The sequence below is a fragment of the Crocodylus porosus genome, unplaced genomic scaffold (genome assembly GCF_001723895.1).
Source record: "Crocodylus porosus isolate Cpor-Errol unplaced genomic scaffold, CroPor_comp1, whole genome shotgun sequence".
Classification (NCBI taxonomy): Eukaryota; Metazoa; Chordata; order Crocodylia; family Crocodylidae; genus Crocodylus; species Crocodylus porosus.
In genome coordinates this window covers 143,323,132-143,347,051 of record NW_017728886.1, presented here as the reverse complement: position 1 = coordinate 143,347,051, position 23,920 = coordinate 143,323,132, and the positions used below count along the sequence as shown (strand labels likewise).

The 23,920-nt window shown below is 41.8% G+C and overlaps 1 long non-coding RNA gene across 1 annotated transcript; it reads right to left on the bottom strand.

Moving 5' to 3' along the window:
* Positions 1 to 1,099: 1,099 nt before the first annotated feature.
* Positions 1,100 to 22,639, bottom strand: LOC109324620. The gene is made up of 4 exons (XR_002104971.1): positions 22,628 to 22,639; positions 10,736 to 10,741; positions 5,596 to 5,601; positions 1,100 to 1,175 (listed from the first exon to the last, which is right to left on the bottom strand). It is a non-coding gene; the product is annotated as an uncharacterized LOC109324620 (long non-coding RNA).
* Positions 22,640 to 23,920: the final 1,281 nt, after the last annotated feature.

The following is a 23,920-nucleotide window of genomic DNA, read 5'->3' as shown; positions in this document are numbered from 1 at the left end:
CAAGTGAGAACTTTCCAGCTTTCAAAACTGGAACTGAGGCAGGAGGAGAGGCTGGCAGGAAATGTTTAGTTTTCAGCTGCAAAAACATTCAACTCTAGCTTTCAGATTTTTGATGAAAACCCAAACATTTTTTTTAATGAAAATGAGTCATTTGATAAAAAAATTCAGTTGACAAAATATTTTAGTGGAATATTGTTGATCAGCTGTGAAATTCCCACTGAATTCAAATTGAGCAGAGTTAGATCAATGCTAAATAGCTTACAATCTTTATTTCTGGCTTATTTGAAAAATGGAGGTTCTGAATATGATTGCCTTGATTCATTGGTTGTACATGAAGCTTTATTTGTCTGTGGGGTTCTGTATTATGAAAACAGACACATCGCTCCTGAAATGAATATTCTTCCTGCTTTAAACTTACCAGTTTTTATTGGATGCATTTCTCCCAGACTTGCACAGAATGACTGTTTGTTTAACCTCTGCCTACATTCCTCACAGATAGTCTAAGACACTGAGCAGTGCAATCTCATTTGTACATAAAGGAAACAACAGAAAAAAGTAGCTTCCGTTCACAGGAAACTCAGATACTTATATTTGTCTGCTTGGAAGGGGCTAAAAGGTTCTTCTTCTTCTTCTGTTTATGCCTCTACACCACACTTAACCATTGTGTTACATGTGCTTGTGATTGTTAAGTCTACTTTGCAAGATCTATCATTGTACATGTGCCTTCAAGCAGTGGGCATTGCATCAAGTGTTGCATAGTCTGAGGCTCTGTGCCACAGTCACAGGTGGTTGAACCACTGGAATAGCCCCATTTCTTCATTAGTTCCTTAGAGCATCCAACCCCAGTACATAGGTGGTTGAGACATCATTACCTTTGCCGTGGCTCATCAGCCCCTGGTGGTAAGGACTCAGATACTGGAATGTCCATTTTTTTGCTGTCCGGTATTTTCTTCAGTCTCTCATTCCACATCTGTAGTCATATCTCCTTGGGTGTGGCTTTGAGATGTCAAAGTCAATGTTTTGGGTTGTTATACACTGGTCATTCGCATATGTGAAACATTCTGTTTCCAAAACTATTGGTTGATCATTTGTATAGATATTATATAACAGCAGTGCAAGTACACTTCTTTGGGGGAGGCCATTGATCTGTCACCTCCATCTGCTTCACTTCCCATCTAGTTTGAGGGAAAAAATTTTTTTTTTTAAAGGATTCATATCAGCTCTGTAAGATGTAAATCTTTTGTCATTTCCTGGGTCTTATGAAGGAGTCATCAGTGTTTAACTGTATCATAGGCGACTGTTGTGATTTGTCCTCTTTCAAAACCAACCTCAATATGTTGAGTTAGATTAATCAGCTGGCTCACTGTTGATTTTCCAGGATAAAAGCTGCCCTGTTTGGGGATCAGGCGTTTATCCACACATAGGGCAAGTGGTTCAGTATCAGTTGTTCATATGTTCGTATGTTTGGCATAGCAGAGAGACAGGTCTGAAGCTCTTTGGGTGAGATGGATCTTTCTCTGGCTTTAGAAGTACCATTACCTGAGCATGTCACCATATCTTTGGAATTTTTTGACTGGTTGTGCATGAATTGTATAAGAGTAAGTCTGGGGTCCAAACTGCTTCGTTTGTTGAATAAGTATGATAACAAAGCCAACTGCTTTCTGCGTCTTCAGTGAATTAATTAAAAAAAAAGCCAAAACCATGATTTTGGCTACAAGGTAAGAAGTAAGCAAAGGAGATTCAAATACAAAACAATGCAAAACAAACTCCCAATGAGCTGAAGCAGCCTGTTTTGGGTGTAGAAGCCTGGAATGGTTTATAATATTCACGAAAAGATACTGACTCTGTATCCCTTGAGAAAGACTGGACAAAATGTTCACTCACCATCTACAGCTACTCCAAAGTTGTTCCTGCTGTAGCAGAAACATTGCAACATGGGATTTGATCCTGTACCATTGAAATCAATAGAAGCTTTGCATTTCATTCCAGTGGATGAAATATGGGGCAAATTAACAGCACCTCATTTAAGAGAGAGTCTCCATGCAACACACGAAAGCAAACACATGAACTCTATGGACAGTCTCTGTATATGTTGCAGTTACTGGATTATAACACTCCTACATAGAAATAATTATTTTTGTTAATTCATTACAGTTTGTCTGACTTGATATAAATGCAAAATTTAAACAAAGGTAGCAAGAAATTTAATTTGTTAAGGAAAGAATACTTAAAGAAAGTTTGTTCTTATTCTCTAGATATCACTGGACCTAATAGCATTTCCATTTAAAATCAAGTAATGTCACTAAAAGTAGTCATCTCATGGGGAGGAGGGAATAAATGAAGTGTATATATATATACACAAACACACACACACACACATCATTTATATATATATATGGGGGTTTTTTGCATACAGCACACCTCAGAATATAACACACACTTTGTTTTTTAAAGGCAGAATGAAGAAAAAATCCTTTTTCTAGAGTTATGGCTGCATAGAGCAGTGACAGTGCCTAATCTTCAACTGACTCACCCTCCCTTTCCTGCTTATATAAAGCTAAAATGCATGGATCTACGTTTTTAAGAACAGCTAAAGAATCTCCAAAGCTAAATTTTGTGGATCTATGATTTTAAAAAGAGCTAGAGTCTCCAAGGTGGTAAAATTGGAGGAAAGAGACTGGGAGCATCTAACAGACAGAAAAATTGCCCTATGAAAGGTTTGCTTGCTTAGTAGGACACCTAGACCATTAAAAAGGAAAGACTATTGTTAACATTGTGGAATGAAGACTAATGAATCAGTTAAGTCAGTCATGTCCTTCAGCTGCCTGAATAGTAATGCCACAACACTGAAAATTTGGGGTTTCCATTTTTTTAGATGAAAATTTGGAATTTGATATGGAAAATATTTTATCAGACAAGTTTTATAATAGTTTGGTTCCTTGAAATAGGGAACAATTATATTTTCTAATTACAGAATACATGAGAATCATAATATTATTGTGATTTTATTTTATCAAATACAAAGTTCTTTTCAATCATAATTCTATTTTCTACTCAGTCCTGTATTCATTCATAATTGAATATTAATATGTACAAGGTATCTATTACTAAATAATACTCTATTTTATTATCAACAATACATTATTCATTTCCCATTTAAGGACCTCTGCACCATTAAATGTTATAATGACCAGTTTTGTACTGCTTAATGGTACTATACCATGAACCATATTTAAGGGTCCAGCAGTTTTATTTTTATCAGAAAGAGAATGTTTCTGTGGTGGCTATGGTATAGAAACACAATTAGGATTTACTTTCCCTTCCTGTATGAAACATGATCTTTTATTTGCCTCAAAAAAGTTATAATCTATAATATATAATTTCTTCTCAGCTCAGCATATAGTGAAGTTGTAGAAAAGCATTTATAGGTCATGATTAACACTCATGCTGCTACAAGTTCTAGTTTACTAATAGAAAAGAAAAAATATAGCATCAACCATAATTTATGTGAAGCTAAATTTTATTATTAATTTAATAACACAATTTATTCATCCACACAAAGTGTTACAGAATACATGATGGCTGAGTGCTATAATGACATTTACATTCATCTTCACAACTGATCGGAGTGATAATTCATGAGTGTTACAGGTATGAGTGAGTTATTAGATCTCTCCTCACAGAGATAAAGGTTAGAACAGACTGCAGCCGTCATGTAATATGAATGCATGTGTGTGTAGTACCTTATTTCTATTAAATTGCTAATTTTTATTTATTTCGTTTTAGAAGCTGTCTGACATTTTTTCTGCTTCCTTGGTTTCTCTCCAACAATGAAACATCTGAGTTAAACTCAGCTTCCATGGTTTCTTGTTTTGTGCTTCAGCATCTGTGTTCACTTAAGTAGAGGAACAGTAAATGTGATCATAGACAGGTTATTTCACAAGTCACGGAGCACACACAAACAAAATTGTGCACATGCCAATATATTCCTAATAATTCACTTACATGTAACCTGGTCATTCAAAGATTTTCCTGTTTTTTGAGTAAAGACTGTCATATGAGTTCATTTTTACTATGTTATGGAGTGGTTATAGGCCAAACAGCACTTATTGGATTCAGTGGGTTCTAGACAGGACTATATATGATCACTAGTCACGTTCAAGGTCTTTGCTGATCTATTAAACTCATTGTGACTTAAGTTATGGATATGAACAGAAGAGATGAAGATAAATGCACTCATAATAGGTTCCGTCTTGCCTGATGTATCAAAGATTGAACTGGGAATTGCCAGACGTGAACCAAAAGCCACCCACAGACTGAGTCAAAGAGCAAGGCTTATCTTGCTGCCATCATAAAAGGCTTTATCCAGTACAGGTAGATACAGCAGAACACCAGAAACATGCACTCATTTTGTGCATTAACTACTCTATGGAATCATGTAATGTCCACAGATCTATTACTTTTCATTGACTAAATTGCAGTATTAGTTTATTTTAACTATAAAAAATGAAATTAAAGGACTTACTGAGGAGTGTGAAATATTACTAAAAATCATTGCCATGCTAATGGGAAGTTTGTATTTGTAATACTTTATTAATGGAGCACAGGTAGGTTATCATAAATACCAGTGTAGATAGGATCATAGGGAAGTATGACTGGAAGGGACTTCATGCAGCCATCTAGTCCAGCCCCATGCTCAAAGTTAGGACCATTCCCAACTAGAGATGAGATGAGAGAAAATGTGTGGATTATTTTCTTTAAAAGACAGTGTAGTGTTAATTTATGAGTTCTATTTCCATCAATGACTTAACTGATTAACTAACTCAGGGCTGTCCAACAGGCAGCCCATAGGCTGCATGTGATCTAAGAGAGTTTAACTGGTTGGCCCCTGGCTCGCACCCAGCCACCACTGCCCTCCATCACTCCAGCTGCAGCAGGAACCAGGGACTCTATGCTCCTCCTCCCTCCTCTAGCTTCTGCTTCCTGCACCTGCAGGATTTTGACTGGTGTGTACAAGTGTTCCCACTAGGACTAAAACCAAGAAGTTCCTGGCTAGAGGGTCTTGCCACATTTGGGGTCAGGAAGGAATTTTATCCCATGGTCAGATAGGTATGAACTGTGGGGATTTTTGCCTTCCTCTGTAGTGGGGGGTGGAAGGATGGGGCTCTTTCTTGGATCTCTCAAGCGTATTTGAATAACCCCTGGCCATTACTGGCTCTCTGCTTTACCTGGGGCAGGTTAGGGTGCTATGCCTTTCAGCTGTTTGACAGGTTTGACTATGTAGTTTTAGTAATAAGTTAGACAAGTATTTGTATGAGATGGTTTGGATAGGAATGAACCTGCCTCTGGCAGGGGGTTGCCCTAGATGACCTTCAGAGGTGCGTTCCAGCCTTACTTTTCTATGAATCTATGACTCAGTTTCCTCATCTAAAAATGGGTATGACTGCAGTTACCTAACAGGTAATTGTGAGAATTGCTGTTTGTAACATACTTTGAGATGTCTGATAAAGCCTGTATACCTATAGATAGACTTTGCTATTTAGTTAAATATACTTTAAGCTTTGCATTTAGTAAATTGTACTGTGAAGAGGAGACCCAGTACTAACGACTTCTTAGTGTCTGGGGGCGGGGGGTGTTAATGGTGAAATCACAGTAGATTTTATGTTCTGGGTACTCTGGTACCTTTTTGGTACCCAGTGGGCATGTCTACAGGTACATTTACTGTGCAGTAATCGTTTTTTAGACCAGTGTCTACATGTGTAGGCATTACAGCACAGTAACGCTGTGTGATCTGACTTTGGAATAAAATTACTCCCAAACAAGTCTACACATGCAGTGTTACCGTGCAGTAAGGCATCTATATGTGCCATAGTGCGCAGTAACTAAGTGGGTATAAATTTGCTACCTGTATAATATAGGTAGCAAATTTACATCCAAGTCAGCATAAGTCACCATAATTGCTGTGCAGTATGTACATGTATGTAGGTGTGTACCCATACTGTGTAGTAACCTAAGTTATTGCATCATAACTGTGCATGTGTAGACACTCCCTGTAAATGGTTTCATTAGAATTAATCAAATGTAACTGTTTTCTAAGCAAGGTTTTGAACAATCCATGAGAGAACGCATATACAGAGCAAAGCCTTAGGTGGTAAAGAATTATAGGGTGTTTTTACATGTGCTCCAGAAGTATGTGGGGAGAAGCACTTTAATTAGAGTGTCTCCAACAGCCACTCTAATTAAAGCACTCAGAGCATTTTGTGTATTGGTGTTTCCGTGCTTCAAAATGGCGGTGGGGGCACTTTATCAAAAGCTCATGAATGAGCTTTAGTTAAAGAGCCCCCACCACAATTTTGAAGTGCAGGGATGCTGATACATGAGACATGGAGTCTGGCTGGAGCACGGTAATTACCATGATCTAGCAGACCCAACTAAGTCTACTCTGATGCTCTGTAATTACAGTGCATCGGAGAAGCCTCGCTGCTCATGTATAGGCACCCATAGAAAAGTAGGCCTGGAAGAGACCTCTGGATGTCATCTAGCCCAACCCCCTGCTCAAAGCAGGATCATCACTATCCAAAAAACCATTCAAGTCCTTGTCTAACCTATTCCTAAAACTACACCTTGAACCCTGTTGCACAACTAGGGTCATAGTGCCCAAAGATATAAAAAGCACCCTAACCTGCCTGATTTACACCACTACATTGAGTCCTACACTGATTTATACCAACTGATGATTTGAACCACAGATCTAAATCCTCCTAAAATCAATGCCAAAGCTTTCAGGGACCTCAAAGAACAGAGGACTGAGATGGAACTGGGAGTGTCTGTTTTTTCACTTGGACTCACCTTCAGTTCCTTTTAAAAATATATATATCCAGATACGCAGATGAACCAAGATTCTTCATAGGGTTAGGTTCTTTATTGCCTGCAAAAATGAGCGATAGTGAAGTAACTAGGGGTATATAGAACCACAGCAAACAGTGGTGCAGGGCTACTGAGATGCTGCAGCTGTTTCATGTGGCTTTTACTTCAAAAGGCATTGCTTCTTCACCTACTGCATGGGACCACTAAAGAGTTCCAGCTGACCAGCGAAGCAGCACTTTTTGAAGTAAAAGCTACAGCCAAGGCTGAGTTATTCATTCTTAATTCGGCCCCCTGCTGGGAATTAGTCAGATTGTGGCACATCCAGCTATGTATGTTCCAGATTCTACTGTATTTGCATGCAGCTGAATAGTAATCTTACTTTATAAGTAAGACAAATACAACACCATACACCTTTGGGCAACTTCTGCAGATACTTTGTTTGCTTCTAACACTGACTAGTTACTTAACTGAGAGACCATCTCCCAGTAGGGCAAGTCACTGTGAATTATGAATTAAGAAAATGGTGGTATAAATGTGTTTAAATTTTTTATATTAATGCATATATATATATATATATATATATATATAAAATTCCTATGTGGGGAATTCAGTCAGAAGGCTAAAAATATGAGCAGAGAGACATAGGAAGCAATAGGTTAGTTTAAAACATGTTTTAAGATGTAATTTGAAGAGATGCAGCATTGACAAGCTGTTTTCTACCCGTCTTCAAGCAACAATATGCTGGTCCCAAAGGTCTTTGTCAAGATTTCTTAAGAAAAGGAGAGAAGAGGGAGGGTAAAAGGGGAGATGCAGTAGTGTCTCATTTTCAGAAATATCCAACACTTGCACCGTCACTTGAAGTCAATGGGAAGTGCTGGTGCTGTGAAAAGGAGGCCCAAGGTCTAGCTGCTGCTAATTGACTGTTACTGGCTGCAGGCCATGCTGCAAAATTACAGCACTAATGCTAAGCAAGTAAAGTACACAAAGTAATTTGCAGTGGAAGACTATAGTGTCTGCATAAGGGATCTAACTAGGTATCAGTAAAGCTGAAGCTCCTCAACTATTTACCAAGAAAAATGAAGGGGAAAAAAAATTCTCATTTATAACTTTTGCCATTAATTGCTGAGATCCTTAAATTAGAATACAAAGACTCAGCAATAATATAAACCATTAGCAATTTTATTAAATATATCTTACTGTGACTAGGTTTCTGCCCAGAATGAACCAATCCCAATTTCCCTGAAGTACTCATTCAAGATTTCAGTACATTGCACATAAAAACTGGAATGGAACCAAAGGGTTTTTTTACTCTCATTGTTTCTAAATTCTGGTGGTGAGGAGCACTGATCAGCTTTCCAAGATCTTAAGCTTTATTATGGTCAAGCATACTGCCATACTACTGGGTTTGAGTTTTCAATTACAACTACCATGTGGAGCCTCTAAAAAACTACAGCTGAGTATGAAGAGAGAGAGAAAGTATGGTATGGTCCTAAGACTTGGAAGACCTAGTTTTAATTCCCTGTCTGTTGAGCACTTCCTGCACAGTGAATAGGGCTGGTAGAAAAATACGTCTTCTGACGATTCCCCACCTCTTTTGCTCAAAAATATCAATTTCTAGAATGCATATTTTGCTAACATGCATCCATTTTGAGAGAAAAGAACTCTTGGTTCCAGAATAAATTGTCTAGCCAGAGAGCGGGCCTCATTCCTTGCAGAAAAGAGCCTGACATGCAAAGCAGCTGTGAAAGAGTTACCTTCAGCTAGCTATCACAGAAGGGCACAAGAGAGAAAGAATAGGATATTATGCTTAGTGGAAATATGCACTGTGATGTTTTGCCTCTGAAATGGCTGCATTTCGGTGGTGGGTGAAAATACCTCTGTATCCCCCAATTTATAGTATTTCACAGGGTATTTTTGAGGCACATTTAATAACTGCTTGTAAACATTTTGAGGTCCTTAGGCAATAGGAGCTAAGAGGAGGACAACATATGGACAGAAACTACAGTTAAGTTGACCCAAAGACATATTTTGATTTTACTGATATTTAGTTTTCATTTTTTGGGCTGATCTCTGCAAGGCACCTGTTAACCATTGTGGGCTACAGCCTGCCACAGAGGTGTAAGATGCAGCTGCATAGAAGGGACAGAATAAAACACAGAGACAGAAAACAATCTCCTAAAGAAATGCACAGAGGTATTAAACAGCCTGTACTCACTGCCAGGTTCAATAAACACAGGCATTCATGAATGTGAAGACCTAAAATGAGCAGTTTTATTGTAGAGTTGTAAGCAACCTTTGGAGATTCTTAATTTGCCTCCAACACTCACTAGTTAAACACATGAACCATCTCCCAATTGCCAACTTCTTCAGTCCCCTTAGTTAAGGAGCATCTTTAAATTATAACATCTGTAACTGCATCTTCCCTCTTAGCAATGAGTACAAGAAGAAAATCAATTAAACACTCATCTACAGAGGACAGGTTATTAGTAGGGCTGTCCAAAACGCAGTGTTCTGTTTTGACCAGCATTTCGACAGAACAATGTTCCATTTCGACTTTTGTTTCGAGTCAGAACAGCTGTTCCATTCCATTCCATCGAAACGTTTTGCCATTTTGACCCTGTTTTGATGTTGCACCCATAGGATATAATGGGGAAGGTTGAAACAGGCTATAACTTTGTCATTTCTGGCCAGATTTGGCTGAAACTTGCAGAAACAGTAGCCCCAAGGGCATGAAGCATGCTAACTTTCAAGAAGTTACATACAGGGGGGTTGGAGAAATTGTACCCCAAAATCTTGAGAGCAAAACTCATGTCGTGTGTGTAATAAGCCACATCAGGGCCAAAACTGCAGGGGTGGTGGCCCCTGCTGAGGCAACAAAGGCTGCCAAGTTTCAAGGAGATAGGTGCAGGGGTTTGGGGAAACAAGCTGCAAACAAGCAAAACTCATGATATGGGTGACACTGTGTGTGTTAAGGTGCAGTCTTCATAGACTTGAGTTCTTATACTTGGATCCAAATGACTGGCAAGGTTCTTTAGACGTGACATCTTTTATTAGACCAACTGAGTAGTTGGAAAAAAGTTCTTGGCAAGCTGAAACATGGAAGAGATCCAAATGACTTGCAGTTTTGGAAGCTGTGCATTTGCACCCAGCACAAAGTTAATAAGCTACAGAACACTGAGGCTGATTTCATTATGCTGGGTCCTACATGGCCTAGTTTAGGGAGAGTGTAGCAAGTCTGAGCACAGGGAAGCCAAGAAGCCAAAAACCAGGACATCTGTCTCAAAGGATCAGACAGGGGGCCAGGAGGCTGGCTGGGTCAGGTATCCAAAGGGTTAGGCAAAACTTGGGGTCCATGGGCAAGCCAGGTGAGGTATCCAGACAGTCTATCAGGAAGTCAGTAGCAGTACAAGCCAAGAGTGCAGCAGCCTAGGTACAAAGTTGAATCTTGTTGCCCAGACACTTCTTTTTCTGGGTTAGGGGTTTCTATTGGAAGGGGTGAAGCTGACCTACTCTGGCCACTCTGGTGGCAGGGGGTGGCTATGTGGCCAGGCCCAGATGGAGGATTCTACTCACTTGTGTCCACTGTACTGTTGGGGAGGTAGCATACTGGGATGGGGATCTATGCCAAGGCACTGGGTTCAAGGCTACAGCCTAACAGGTTTTCTTTTTCTGCATGATAGTGATTGCATCTGTGCCTGTAAGTACATTTCTTCCCATAAGTACATGGCTGCTTTTTGTTTCTTTGTAAGAACACTGTTCAGATTTGGGCTGTGATGGCCGAGAGGATCATCAGGAGGCACAAATGCTGTGTCTTCTTATAGTGCATGTGCACACTTAACTAGATTCAGTTTCTCAAAAGCTGCCAGACCCAAAACTGGTGTCACCCCTCTAGGTACTACAATGAATGTAAGCTTGTATACTCTGTTTATATATTTGGTGCTGGCAATGCATCTCCCTTTCACTGATATATTTGTTCCTGAATAGCAAGTTATTTTGATGTTTGTTAGATTCACTACTGGTCTCAATTTTAATATTTTCTATTCATGCTCTGGCAAAATATTAACCTCAGTTCTAGTGTCTAATTTAAATGAAACCACGGTTCCTTGCTCTTCTAGTATATGCTTAACTGTGTGCACCTGAGCCTTATGTGTTTGGGATCTGCAGCATGTGGCAAAATGGTTCCTCTTGTTACAGTTAAAAGAGAGCTTTCCAAATGCAGCACAATGTTTGGGTCCATGTTGCCTTCCACATTTGATGCTCATTTGCTTATTTGTGCTCTCTCCCTTAGCGTTCTTTTTGACAACAGAAAAGTTCACTCTGTGCGGTGGCTTTTTACCAGCAGAGAATTCCACCCTGTGAGGTGTTTTTTTCTGGTCACCTTCTTTCATACCTATTGCATGGACAACCCGTTTTGGCTCATTCAGCTCTGCAGCCTGGGCCTTCACAATTTCTGTTGCCCTGCACATTCGGATCATTTTCTAGGGACAAGTTTCCCTCATGCAACAGCCTTTCTTGTAATGCAGTGTCTGCAATGCCACAAATAATCCCGTCTCTAATCAAAGATTCTGCCAGGTTCCCAAAAGCACAGTTCTTACTCAGTCTCTTTAGTTCAGTAACATATGGATCTGTACTTTCTCGTGTGGTTTGTCTGAACATAAAAATCAGTGTCTTTCAAAGGTCTCATTCTTTTATGGCATGCAGTATTATGCAAATTTGGAAGGTAGTTCGCATAATTTCATATTTTGAGTTTTTTAAAAGGAACAGGTGTTATAAAGATCCAGGGCTTCCTCTCCCGTGATATGCATGAAGATAGATCGTTCAACTTTGTCATTTTCTTTTCTGCCCCTGTGGCTGTTAGGTACCACTTGGACCCTTGTCTGAATGCCCTCCAGTTCTCTGCTATGTTGCCTGCCATCAGAAGGACAAATGGAGTTTGCAACACTTCCGTGAGTAGTTAGTCAGACTATAACTCTGCAGGAAGATCACTTACAGAGGCCTTTTTCCTTCCACATGGCTGCACTTCTCCATTTTCTTTCATTTTCTGACTAATTTTTCAATTTGGAGCTTACGTTTCAAGTTCTTTCTTACTTGCCACTCCTGAGACACCAAGTAGTGATCACAAAGGCATTCATTAACGAGAAGAACTAAAAGAACACATTTTATTGTGGAGCTGTAGACAACCTCTGCAGATCCTTTGTCTGGCTCTAACACTCACTAGATATTTAACTGAGGCACCAGCTTTCTCAGTCTCCTTGGTTAGAGAGTATCTTTAAATTACAACTTCTGCTGCTACGCAGCCTAGAGCCTAATGTGGCAGGTCAACAAGCACACCCAAGAGTCTAAATGGCAGCAATGATATTAAAACTGAAAACTTAAGTACACACAGAGCTTCTATGAGTAGAAAGCACCAAGTGATCTTACTGAACAGCCCTGTCCAACAGCAGTACAAGGTCCAATAGAACTAGAAACGGGGGTGGGGCAGTGCTCTACAAGAAAGTGCACCCTATATATGCCTTGGAAAGTAGTTTTGAGTGCCTGAAGGACACTGCTATATTCATCTAGGATTTTCATAGGGGGTGTGAGGTAGGAGCAGCAACCAGTGCTGCAGGGGTGACTGTATCCCCTACTTCCAGTCTCCCCTCCATGGGGTAGGCAGACATGCTTCTGGGGAGTTTTTTAATTCCTGAATCAGGTAAGAATCCCCCCTCTCCCTTTTGGTCACCATCTCCTTTCTTCTCCGAGTTCAGCATCTCCCTTGCCTGCCCATCTCCTCCTCTTCTCCCCATCCCTGCCCCCTGCCACACACATACACACACACACACACACATACACACACTCTCTGGATGCAGGAAGACTCATCCACAGTTACTACAGTCCTGGCTGCTTCTGCCCTTCTCCAGGCAGACCACAAGGCAAGCTGGGCTCAGCCAGGGGGGGAAGTGGCAGTTGTGGTGGGCAGTTTTCCCTGTCCCTGCGCCCAACAGGGAAAACTGAAAGAGAATGGGCAGGGAAGAACCACCCACCCACTGTCACTGCTGCTGCTGTGCCTGGCTCCTATGCAGCCCAATTGGAGAGGAGCATCAGTGGCTATGGATCTCACCCTACCACCACTGCAGCAGCTGATGGTAGCTGGGGACAGGTGAGCAGCAGAAGAGGTGGGCAGGCAAGGAAGGAAATGGGATGGGAAAGCCTGGGGAGAGGACCTGCTGCTCTGTATGGGAAAGGAGGGAGTACTCAGGGGGGCACATTCTTACCTGCTTTGGGGAGCAAAAAAAGTGTCAAAAGAGGGGTATAACTGAAACACTGCATCCCCTCTGAATCTACCCCTGGCTACACTTGAAATGGAGCATGCAGCTTTCTCTTCTCTGTTCCCTGCCTTCCTACTTACAGGACTCTGTGGCTTTCCTTTTTTATCATCCCTCCCCCACAGATCAAAGGGGTCATCCTAGGATATGCCAGAAGGTTTGCATCTCAGATTGCCCTTTACGAAGGTGTGAATTCATGAAAGTTAACCAGCAGTTGAGAACCTGTTGTATTACTGATCCTCAGAGCCTTATATTTACTAAGGAAAAAATGGGAAACCTCTAATGAATCTTAGCAAATCCCTGAGAAAAGCTTAATGAAGACAAGTCAGTTGCAACTTTAATCTGTTAGCTGATAGAAAGCAGCCCATGGCCACAGTATATCCCCACAATCTACTATAGGCAGTGTCTCATTTTTTTTATGACTTTTGGAGGTCACAACAGTAAACAAGTCCTGCAATCTATTCCGACTAAACTGAGCCCTGACTAGAATGGAAGGAATTCTGATTTTTTTAAAGCAAATATTTTTTCCCCAATCATTTTTGATAATTGTTTCAAGCAAGTGTGAAAGAAATGTTTCTAGTGAAGTAGGATGGAACAGAAGTTCCATCCTCAGGTTTGGAGTCACACAGTCAAAGGCATTGACTTCACTAGGTCCATTGGCAATCAATATAGTTATTACAGGTTGGGATCTGATTCGCAAACCCAATCAGCATGTCCTACTGTGGCATACATGCATGGCAGGATGCGTAATTACTGAAATCAGGGATGGATCTCAATTGGATGACCACTGGCAGCCCTGGCAGGGTTCCCAGGTATGGTGGATTGGAGTCTCCCTGGGGGAGAACCAGGGGTTTGTCTGACCAGGAGCCTTTGATCTCCTGTTCCTGTGCCTGGGCATGGGAGAAGCCCAGCAAGGGAAGCTCTTCTGCTTCTTACATGGAGATCCTCTGATCCCCAGAACCCTGCAGCTTTGCTGAGGTACCCAGTCACAGGTGAGTTTGGCTTGGGGGTTTAAACTCCACTGTGGAAGGGGAACCCCTTGGCTCACCCTGCTAAGAGTCTCTAGGACAGTCCTGGGCCAGAAGACCTGTGTTCAGGACTGATTTAGATAATCAACTGATTGTCAGGCACCAACTACAGACAGCCCTGGTGTGTGGACATGACACACATTCAATTCAAGGTGCCATACAAACCCACTAAAAATGTTACATTCCTCCAGGCCTTAATTACTGCATGCAATCCAAACCCAGCATTGAATGCAAAAGTTTGAGAGTCTTGTGAAACTGAGGGTCACTCTCTTCCCTTTTTCTCTCTGCCCAGTTTAGCAGCATGTTTCCCTCACCCTCATATTATATGTGGAATATTTTTATGTTGGTTTGTCATCTTATGGCAACTTAAATTGGGTGTACATGTTGCTGCATTGTAGGCTTGTGCGAAGCGGAAAGTATTCACTTTGGATTCAGATTCGGCCAATGCGGAGGACAGTGATTTGATTTGGAGATTCAAAACACTGTCCTGATTTGATTCGGCCAAATAAGATCCAAAAGATTTGGTGCCACTTCAGCGATTCGGCCATAGACTAAAAAGGCTACTGACACAGCTGCCTCCAGCTGGTAAGTCTGCTGGGGTTGGGGGAGTGGGGAGGGAAGGGCCGTGGAGGAGGGAGGGAATGGAGCTGGTGCTGGGACAAGCTGCCCAGCCAGGGCAGAGAGGGCACGTTACTCAGGGATGGGGGATGGGGTGCAGGGTGAGGGCATGGCAGCACTCATAGAAGGGACTTCGCCCTGCTGCTGCCTGCCCAGCTGGCATGTAAGAGGGGGGCACAATGCAGGTGTGGCTCGCTCTGGGCAGAAGGGGGCAAGCAGCAGCAGGGCATAGCCCCTGCTCCCAGCACTGCCATGCCCACATCCCATGCCTCCCCTGCTCCAGCTGACAAGCAGCAGCAAGGCAGAGTCCCCGCTCCTAGCATTAATGCAGGGGTAGCAGCACTGGGAGCAGAGGCTATGCCCTGCTGCCACCTTCCCCCTTCCACCTGAAGCGAGCTGCATCTGCATCGCATCCCCCCACCCTCTCCTCCACACCACCTGGGCAAGTGGCAGTAGGGCAGAGCCCCTGCTCTGAGCACATCCATATCAGTACTGGGAGCAGGGACTCTGCACTGCCACCACTTGCCAGCTGGCATACGAGGGCATGAGGGAGCATGGGGGGGAGGAGCAGACACTGTGGCTGCTTGCCAGCTGGTCCAGGCAGTGTGGGATGTGGGCATGGCAGCACTAGGAGCAGGGGCTATGCCCTGCTGCTGCTTGCCCCCTTCCACCTGGAGTGAGCTGTGCTCGCATCTCCCCCCCTGCACTGGCTGGGCAAGTAGCAACAGGGCATAGCCCCCACTCTGGGTGCTGCCACGCCCGCATCCTGCACCCCTCTGCTCTCCTCCCCAAGTCCCGCACCCCCTGCCCCAACTGGACAGCTTGTCCCAGCCCCAGCCCCAATCCCTCCCTCCCTCAAACCCCTGTCTTCCTCCCCAACCAACCCCTAACCCCAACCGACTTACCAGCTGGAGGCAGCTGTCAGCTGCCTGTTTAGTCTATGGCCACATTACCAAATCTTTTCCAAATTGATTTAGATGCTTTGAATTGATTCAGAGCTTTTAATTGGGCTTCTGATTTGATTTGGATTTGGAGATTTGGTCCCCGAATCAGGCTAAATCTTCTCCGAATTGAATCGGCTACCAAAGCTTTGCACAGCAAATGCTATCAATGTCTCAGAGGCTGGTGGGGGCAGGCAAGGAAACATATGCTACACAACTGGACAGAGGGAAAAAGGAAAGAAAGTGCCACTAAGTTTTATAAGACTCTCAAACTTACATTCAGTGCTGGACTCTGACTGCATGCAATAAATAAGGCTTGGACAAACACATTTTATTTAGTCTATTAAGTTTCTATTCATGGTAAAGATGAGGACAAAAAGAAATATTGAACAACTGTCTCATTTAATATTCCCTGTCCATTATGTACACTCATTCAAGTAAAGGGACTCTGAGGGAAACAGTGAGCATTCAAGATCAGCTGGAAACCTTCTGTGTTCCTGACATATTTTGTCACAGGAAACAAAGCAGCCATGCTGTGATGTCGACATCTTAAATTCAATTCCTGGCTAGCATCATCATCAATTTTCTGACTCTAGGGAAAAACAAAAGCAGGTAAAACCTGCCCGTTTGAGTGGACTCAAGAACTACCTTGACTCTGGAAGAGCAGATATGAAAAGAGAGAAGAGCAGGACAATGGACACAGAAGTAATGTAAAAGAAAAATAAAAGTTAGGGTCACAAGGGTCTGCTAAGAAAATGATGACTGAGAGAGATTAAAACTAAAGTGCCTTCTTGATTCCCCCTTTTTTATTTCTGTGTTCTGAGGCAGTCTGTAATTATACAATCACATGGTGTTTTTTCTTGACAAGACCTGTCTCATACAGTGCAGAAGAGGGACAACATTCACTGCATGGCCAGCTATTGTCATTCTTCAGTATGTGGCCCAAGACTTCATTTACAACACACCATGAAAGCACAGATCTGAACACAGAATCATTTATTTCCTTGTGGCCTTTGCTAAGTCATTTCACATTCCTTAAGACCTGGTTGCAATCAGTCATTCTGACAATGTTTCTGTGAGGTGAGTTCACATTATCCCCACTTCACAGACAAGAAACTGAGACCCAGATACTACGGCCAAAAGTGCCCGTTAATTTTGGGTGCCAATTTCCAATGCCTGGGCCATGTTTATTGCAGAATATTTAAGATTCATTTTTGTTTTCAAAGTGTGGCTGACCTTTGCTTTAAGTTGCATGTGTTAATGCTCACCCCTTTTGCAAACAAGATCCCAAGTCAAGACCCCAGAAATAAGAAATGTACAATTAGTGAGGGGCTTTGGAGGGGGAGGGGAGGAAAGAAGGGTTTAAAGTTACTTGCCTAACATTGCATGGAACTCTCTGGCAGAGGCTAGGTTGGCATCCAGCTCTCCAGAATGACACTGAGCTGCCTTAATCATGAAACTAGTTTTACTGTTCCTGCAGTCCCCCTTTTCATTTGCTAGTTTTTCTTACCTTCTACTTTCTCCACCAAAGAGATAGAGAGTCCTCAGACAACACACTACTTGACATTTCCAGACAAACATCTGCCAAACGAGACAAGATCCTGTGCAAAGATAATAGATGAGCATATAATTAAAGACTGAACACTTATGTGAAAGGGCAAAGTAAAGTTCCTGGGAGGATAACCTAAATTCCAGTTTTTCCTACATTTTGAGTGCTTGCCTTTGCAGCGTTTACATTCCTTTAAATTATGATTTTGTCTGCAAAATATACAATGGGCCGGCACATGTATGTAAGAGAGATTTACCAAATCAGTTAAGATTTCTTCTCGAAAAAGCTGAGTACTTATGAATAAGCCATGTGGCCAAGGGATCTAAATATAGATGAGAACGACTTAAGATAAGAAAAACCAGGTCAGTGAATTGAGACATTTTCTTTATATACAATGGAAGGATACAGCTATAGATACAAAGGCTACTGGAGCAGTGAGTTGTGGATTAGATTTCTGATGTAATAATACTCTCCATTTTATCATGGATATATCTTCAAACTCCTAGCAGAGTGACTGATGATATAACCACAAATCCCACCTCTTCAAAACTTTGATTAGGATAATGGAGTATCCTCTTCCCCTCCCTACCCATTAATTAGGAATATTATGTAGAAAATAATGTTGGAGTGATGCTGTAGCCATGATGGCCCAGGAAGTATAGGAGAGGCAAAGGTCCAATCTTTTATTGGACCAACTGCATGGTTGGGATAAAATTTGATAACATTTTGAATTAAAGGCATTGTTCATCAGAAAAGTAAAGCTGTTTAGAAAGCTTAGAGTGCATTTTGCCAGTGCATGTGGAGATACAGAGACTCTCAACATTTGGAGTTGCAACAATAAAAAATGGAGTTGCAAAGACACTTGACAATGTCAACCTATTATGACGAATATGCTTCCTGTCATGAACGCTGTGTGCCACCGGAGGAGGCAGCGCTGTTGGCAGCAGGAGTGTGGTGGCAGCAAGTGGGGAGTTCCTGCAGGTGGCCACGGCGCTTTTGGTGGTGGGGGGGAGGGGGGAGCTAGCACTGACCAGCGGTCAGTGACCACCCATAGACACCACTGGCAGCAGCGGCAGCAGTCAGTGGCAATTGCGGACCACTCGCAGACCCCACTGGTGCTATTGGAGAAGGGGGGGGGTGCCGAGCAGTGACCACCCACAGGCACTGCTGACACTGCCAGTGGCGCCTTTTCACAGTGGGGGTGCACTGCCACGCTCAAGGGGTACACATGTACCTGCATGCAACCCCGACATGTCACCAATGTTTCCTGTTTATAAATATAAACAGGAATAAATATAAACAGGGTTGTTTAATGGTATGGCAGCACAGTAAATATAATCCACAGTTAAAGCAATTGAAATTAGTATCAAATAAATGCATTTAATAGCATTTTTAGACTTTGATTTAAATGTTTTTCAAATCTAAAAAGAAGTTAAAATGATTTAAAATGTTTTAAATGGAAAATATAAAGACCATAAACAGTGCAATGTCATACTGATGACTTGTTGATTTTGTCTGCATCATTTTGGGATAGCAAAAAATTACAATGTTTAAATGGGGTTATGTTGAGGAACAGTTAGGAAAGCCTATTCTAAAAGAAAACTTAATAGTGTTTAAGGCTCCGAGACTCATAGAGCAAGGAGCAAAGCTTCCAGATAATGGAAACCTTGCATGAAAGCTTGGCCCCATCAAAGTAAAAAGGGGTTTTTCTATTGAATTTGACAGAGGCAGGGTCTCATGCAGTGTAAAGAGTTCATAAAATATTCTTTTAAAGACAGCTTCATGCAGAGGCATGGGTAAGAAGTTAATTTGCTTTGAATTTGCTACTCTTGTTGGGATTTGAAGACAAGGTCCCCGGACAGACAAACATACACCCTAGTGTAATTAATACTTGTTTTATATATAACATCAGGAAGAGAGACAAGCAATGTTCCCAGGAAAACTAGGTGATTACTGTACCTCAGGATGAATGTGGACAGATGGACTTACATAGGTGTAATTTATAGCACTCGAGCTTTACCCCTGATTCTTTCAGATGGAAATATCCACCACATTGGACAAAGTTAACCCAGTTTGGATGGTTGCCATCATCAGTCGGTTTTATCTTGGCATAGTGCTGTCCAGGGTTAGGATCTGAACTTCACTATGATAAAATGGAACAGAAAGAATGAAGGGAAAAAATTAAAAAATAAATGACAAAAGGGCTTTCTCAGTATTAAAAATCAGAGGGTAGAAAGTTTAAAGAGACTGCGATAGCCCAAATCATGCAATCCATGGTGCTGACAGGACTTGCTGACTCCATGCATAGTCCAATTGACTTAAATGTGGCTTGACACAGATACAGCTATTTTCTTCTATGCAGCCCAGTACAGGATCAGGAATGCAAACAGAAGGGAGCACTATTTTGGCTACCAACTTCAAAATGCCACTTCCCAAACTTGGGGGGAGGGAGTTTTTTCATTTAAATTGTAGGTATCCACTACAAAAGCTTTCAGTTTCACCAGTTTTCACCCATACTCCTAGATCTGTAATCAGGTAAAATTTGGGAGACTGTGAAAAATGGGTGAAAAAATTATGAACAATTTTGTGGTGAAAGCATTTTAATGTTTCACCTAGCCATGACTGGACTGATTCTAGTGCATAAAATATGTAGACTCTTAAGAGGTTTTCAGGGGGGGAAACATAATGGAGAAGTTGGTCAAATACTTATATCAAAATAAGCATTAATACTACCTACAATTTTCCAAGTTTTCTAATATCTTTCTCTTCCTCTGGAGAGATGCATATTTATTTTAGCTCTTAACATAATCCTTTCACTCTATGCTCTTTGCCCGTTGAGAGTCTTCCTAATTTATTTTCCCTTATGAGCTCTTTTTTTCAGGTTTAGGAGTTCTGTTAGTAGCTGAACATTACTGGGTATTTTTTCTGTCCTATTTACATGTCTTTTTTTATTATGGTAGTGGGTTGTGGTGGGGAGATGGTGGTGGTGGAACCTTATATGAGACAAAGACAGATACTGCTGAAAAACAGAGAAAGCACAAGTTCAGGATGCTGTGACTACAGGTAGGCAAAACAGAGGGCAGCTTTGCCAGCTGGGTTTTTGTTTTTGTTTTTATAGAACCAAAATCAAATGTGATTTGAAGGTGGATACTATATTTTCCAAACTCCCAGTGTATTGGATGGGGTCTGAAAGTTAGAGATGGTTCCAAATTACAACTATTTATCCATAAATAATTTCCATCAGATATTCACCATCTGTAGACAGCCAGCAGTGATCTAATAATTTACACACTGGAGATAGGAATAAAGATTTGCCTTCATGTTCTTAGAGCCAGTTAACTCTTCACAGTTTGTGGTGCTTCTCACTCATCTAATATAAATCCAGAAATTACTAGGGTTTTGCATCTCAGCCACAATTACCATGAGGACTGAAAAGTGTTGAGGGCAATAGAAGATCTTCAGCTAGGAGTCAGACTGTATCTTTCCAAGCGTTTATTTGCAAAATAAGAAAAATTTCTTCTATGTTACGTTTAACACATGTACACAATGCACCCTTAAGCATATAAATTATTAATGTATTGTTAACTGAAACACTGACATGCAGGTTTTTATGAAATGTATATATAGGGCATGCCTACATGTAAATCTGTGTGCGTCTAAACTTAATGCGCCTTAGCCTAAAGCACATTAAGACGATTCAGACATGTGTGCACGCCTTAAGGTGCCTTAACGCAGTTTGCTGGGCAAATGCATTGGCAGCCTGCCCTGGTCAGCACCCTGGACAGCCCTCAGAAGCCCATGGCAGCATAGCCAGGTGGTGCAGCCCAATGCCAGCAGATGGGGTGGAAACCTCCAGTCCTCCCGGACATGATTGGTCCAGCCACAACTCTAACCCCGTCCTCATGTTCTTGTCTTCCCAGTGCTGGATGACAGTGGGCCAGAGCTGGGCACTGCCAAGAAGAACACATAGTGGGTGCTGTTCTGCCAGGCACAGACACTGGAGTTAGAGAGGCAGTTCTGGCAGGAGTGGTCCCTGTCAGTGTGCCAACTGACTTGGGACTAAGTTGGCAGATGGGACAAGAGACATGAGGGCTCTTGTCAAAACACAAGGGAAAGGCTTCCCCCTGACTTCCTGCAGGGGAAATAGGCAGTGCAGCATAGGCAGGACCTCTGCTGGTGGCTTGCCTGTGCCTCTCTCTCCAGGGTGGGTTTGCTGGCTGGGCAATGCAACTCTGCAGGGGTGGGACACTTCACTGCTTGCCTGGGATTCAGGCACCCTTAGAAGAATACACTGGGGCTCCTGCCTGGGACAGCAGGTGGGCTGGGACTGCGTCTCTCCAAGTGCCCAGCACAGCTTTCCCTGATCCTCCCACCTCCATCCTGGACAAGTCCCAGGCCTTCCTGCTGGACACTGCCCATAGGAGAGGTGGCGTGAGCTCCTAGGGGCTCTGCTTGACTCAGCCCCAGAAGGCTAGGCACAACACGGGTGGGGTCTCAGCCTGGGATCACTCAGGCCAAGGAGAGAGCTGAGCCCCTGCCTGCATGTAGACACAAGTATAGATCTCTGCCCTTAATGTACCTTAAAAATGGCTAATGCACCTTAAATCACCATGTATAGATGTGTACATGAGACCTTGCTGTTTTATTCTTTTCCATTCAAGGGTTTGCACTGTCCCTCCCTTTCACTTTACATTATCTGCAGCACCTATGTCTTCTACTCTCTTTATTTTTGCTTTCTGTGAATATCTTCTTTCCCTGAATTGGCTTATCTATCTTCTTTGCGCTCCATCTTCTTATCATCTTTCTGCTCCATTATGATTCTGTTTCCTTATTCAAATCTCACAACCTGTTCTCTCAAACTGGCTACCCATATTAACCGCTATTATATACCACCTGGCTACTAGGTGATGGAGAAGACAGTTTTCAGTGAATAAAGAGCCACCTCAGATATGAAACTGATTATGGAAGCAAACACAAGACATGTTCTACCAAGTAAATTTACTACATCATAAAGTTACAAAAATTTTTTTCTAGGAGTAACTCTGCCCTAGATTCAAGTGATTTACTACATAGGAGGGTCGTCTGCTGTGTCTACTCCACTTTTACTATCTACTAAAAAACAATTTACTGTGTAGTAAATGTTTCATATATCCACACCCCCCACACATGCTCATACCAATTACTACTATACTCAGCCATATGTTTATATAAAACATGTAGTTCCCTTTCTCCTTAGCATCTAATACTTCCCAATTGTTTTTAAAGTCACTTCAATATTTTTTCTCTTTTTCTTCCTAATCTGTAGGAGAAACAGAGTACAAAGTTTGTTTTTAATATATATCAGTACTTAGTGTGTAAGCTTTTGAGAGAAAGTAGAGAGCCAGAGATTTGCGATTTGTACTTGAGTGGTTAGTTATGTTTGTTGTTGTCATCTCTTTTGGGAGTGCGATGCATAGCCTTGAGCTGGCTCTATTGAGAGCTCTATCACGGGTATTTATAAGATTCTGCTATCTATGGAAAATATCTGCCCTGGGAAGTTAGTCTCTCCAGTTGCTAAGCCTATTCTATTTTTCCATTCCATAAGCCTAAGGTGGGAGACTGTTTCCTACACCCCTCTCTCCTTTGGGTAGACATCTTAGAAACCAAATAATGAACCAACATTGACATTAATGTTTACCAATGCTCATGACATCAGGCAGTCCTTCTAAAACTCCATCAACACAACACAATGGCGTCTTATGGCCTTGCATTCCAAAGGCATATCTATTTTACTTAAACGGTGTTTAATTTCATTTGTGGCCTAGGTTTGCAGCCCTCTGATTTAATAAAATGTTCCCAATTTCTCCTAATGGGACCAACTGAAAAATAAACAAAAAGACCATCACAAAATGGATTAATTTCACAATGGTCTTCATAATTTTGAACACATCAGTAAAATTCTTCCATCCCTTTTCCTTCTCTGACTAGATAATCTTTGTCTATTTCTCATCACATGCAAATCTTAACTTCTCTCTGGAGACAACTCATGGAAAGCACAACGACATTGCTTTTTGTGCTAATCCAAACCTTTTCCCAGCAGGACTGAACATATTTTTGGCAGATCAGCACCATGTATTGTGTAGATTTACATTCTGTTGTCCTCACTCTCTTCCTTGCCTTTTGGCAGGTTGTCAAATATCATTAGGATGATCTTGGTGATGTCACATTGTACATTTAGTTTTGCTTTTTCTTTACTTAGAGAAATAAAATCACATCAGGGATATGATCTGCATGAAAATTGTTTTAGAGCCTACTTATTTTTTCTTGTTTTGTACTGGGATGCTTAGAGGGTGTGTATGCATGCCCCCCCACATACACCCCTCCCCCGTCCCCACTGCCCTCACACACATACACACAGGGGAAGTGTGAATGGATTGGATCCTCATTTGCAGCTGGTGTGGGCTCAGCATTCCTAAGGAGCTGAGTAATCCAGGTGTTATATGGATGCCTTGATGTTGTTTGTAGCCAGGCCTTAACTTGAGAAATTGGGAATTAATTAGAGACAACAGGACTGCTTCTGATCTTCATTACACTGGTTGTATATTGACTCCCATTTACTTCTGTGAAGTTTTT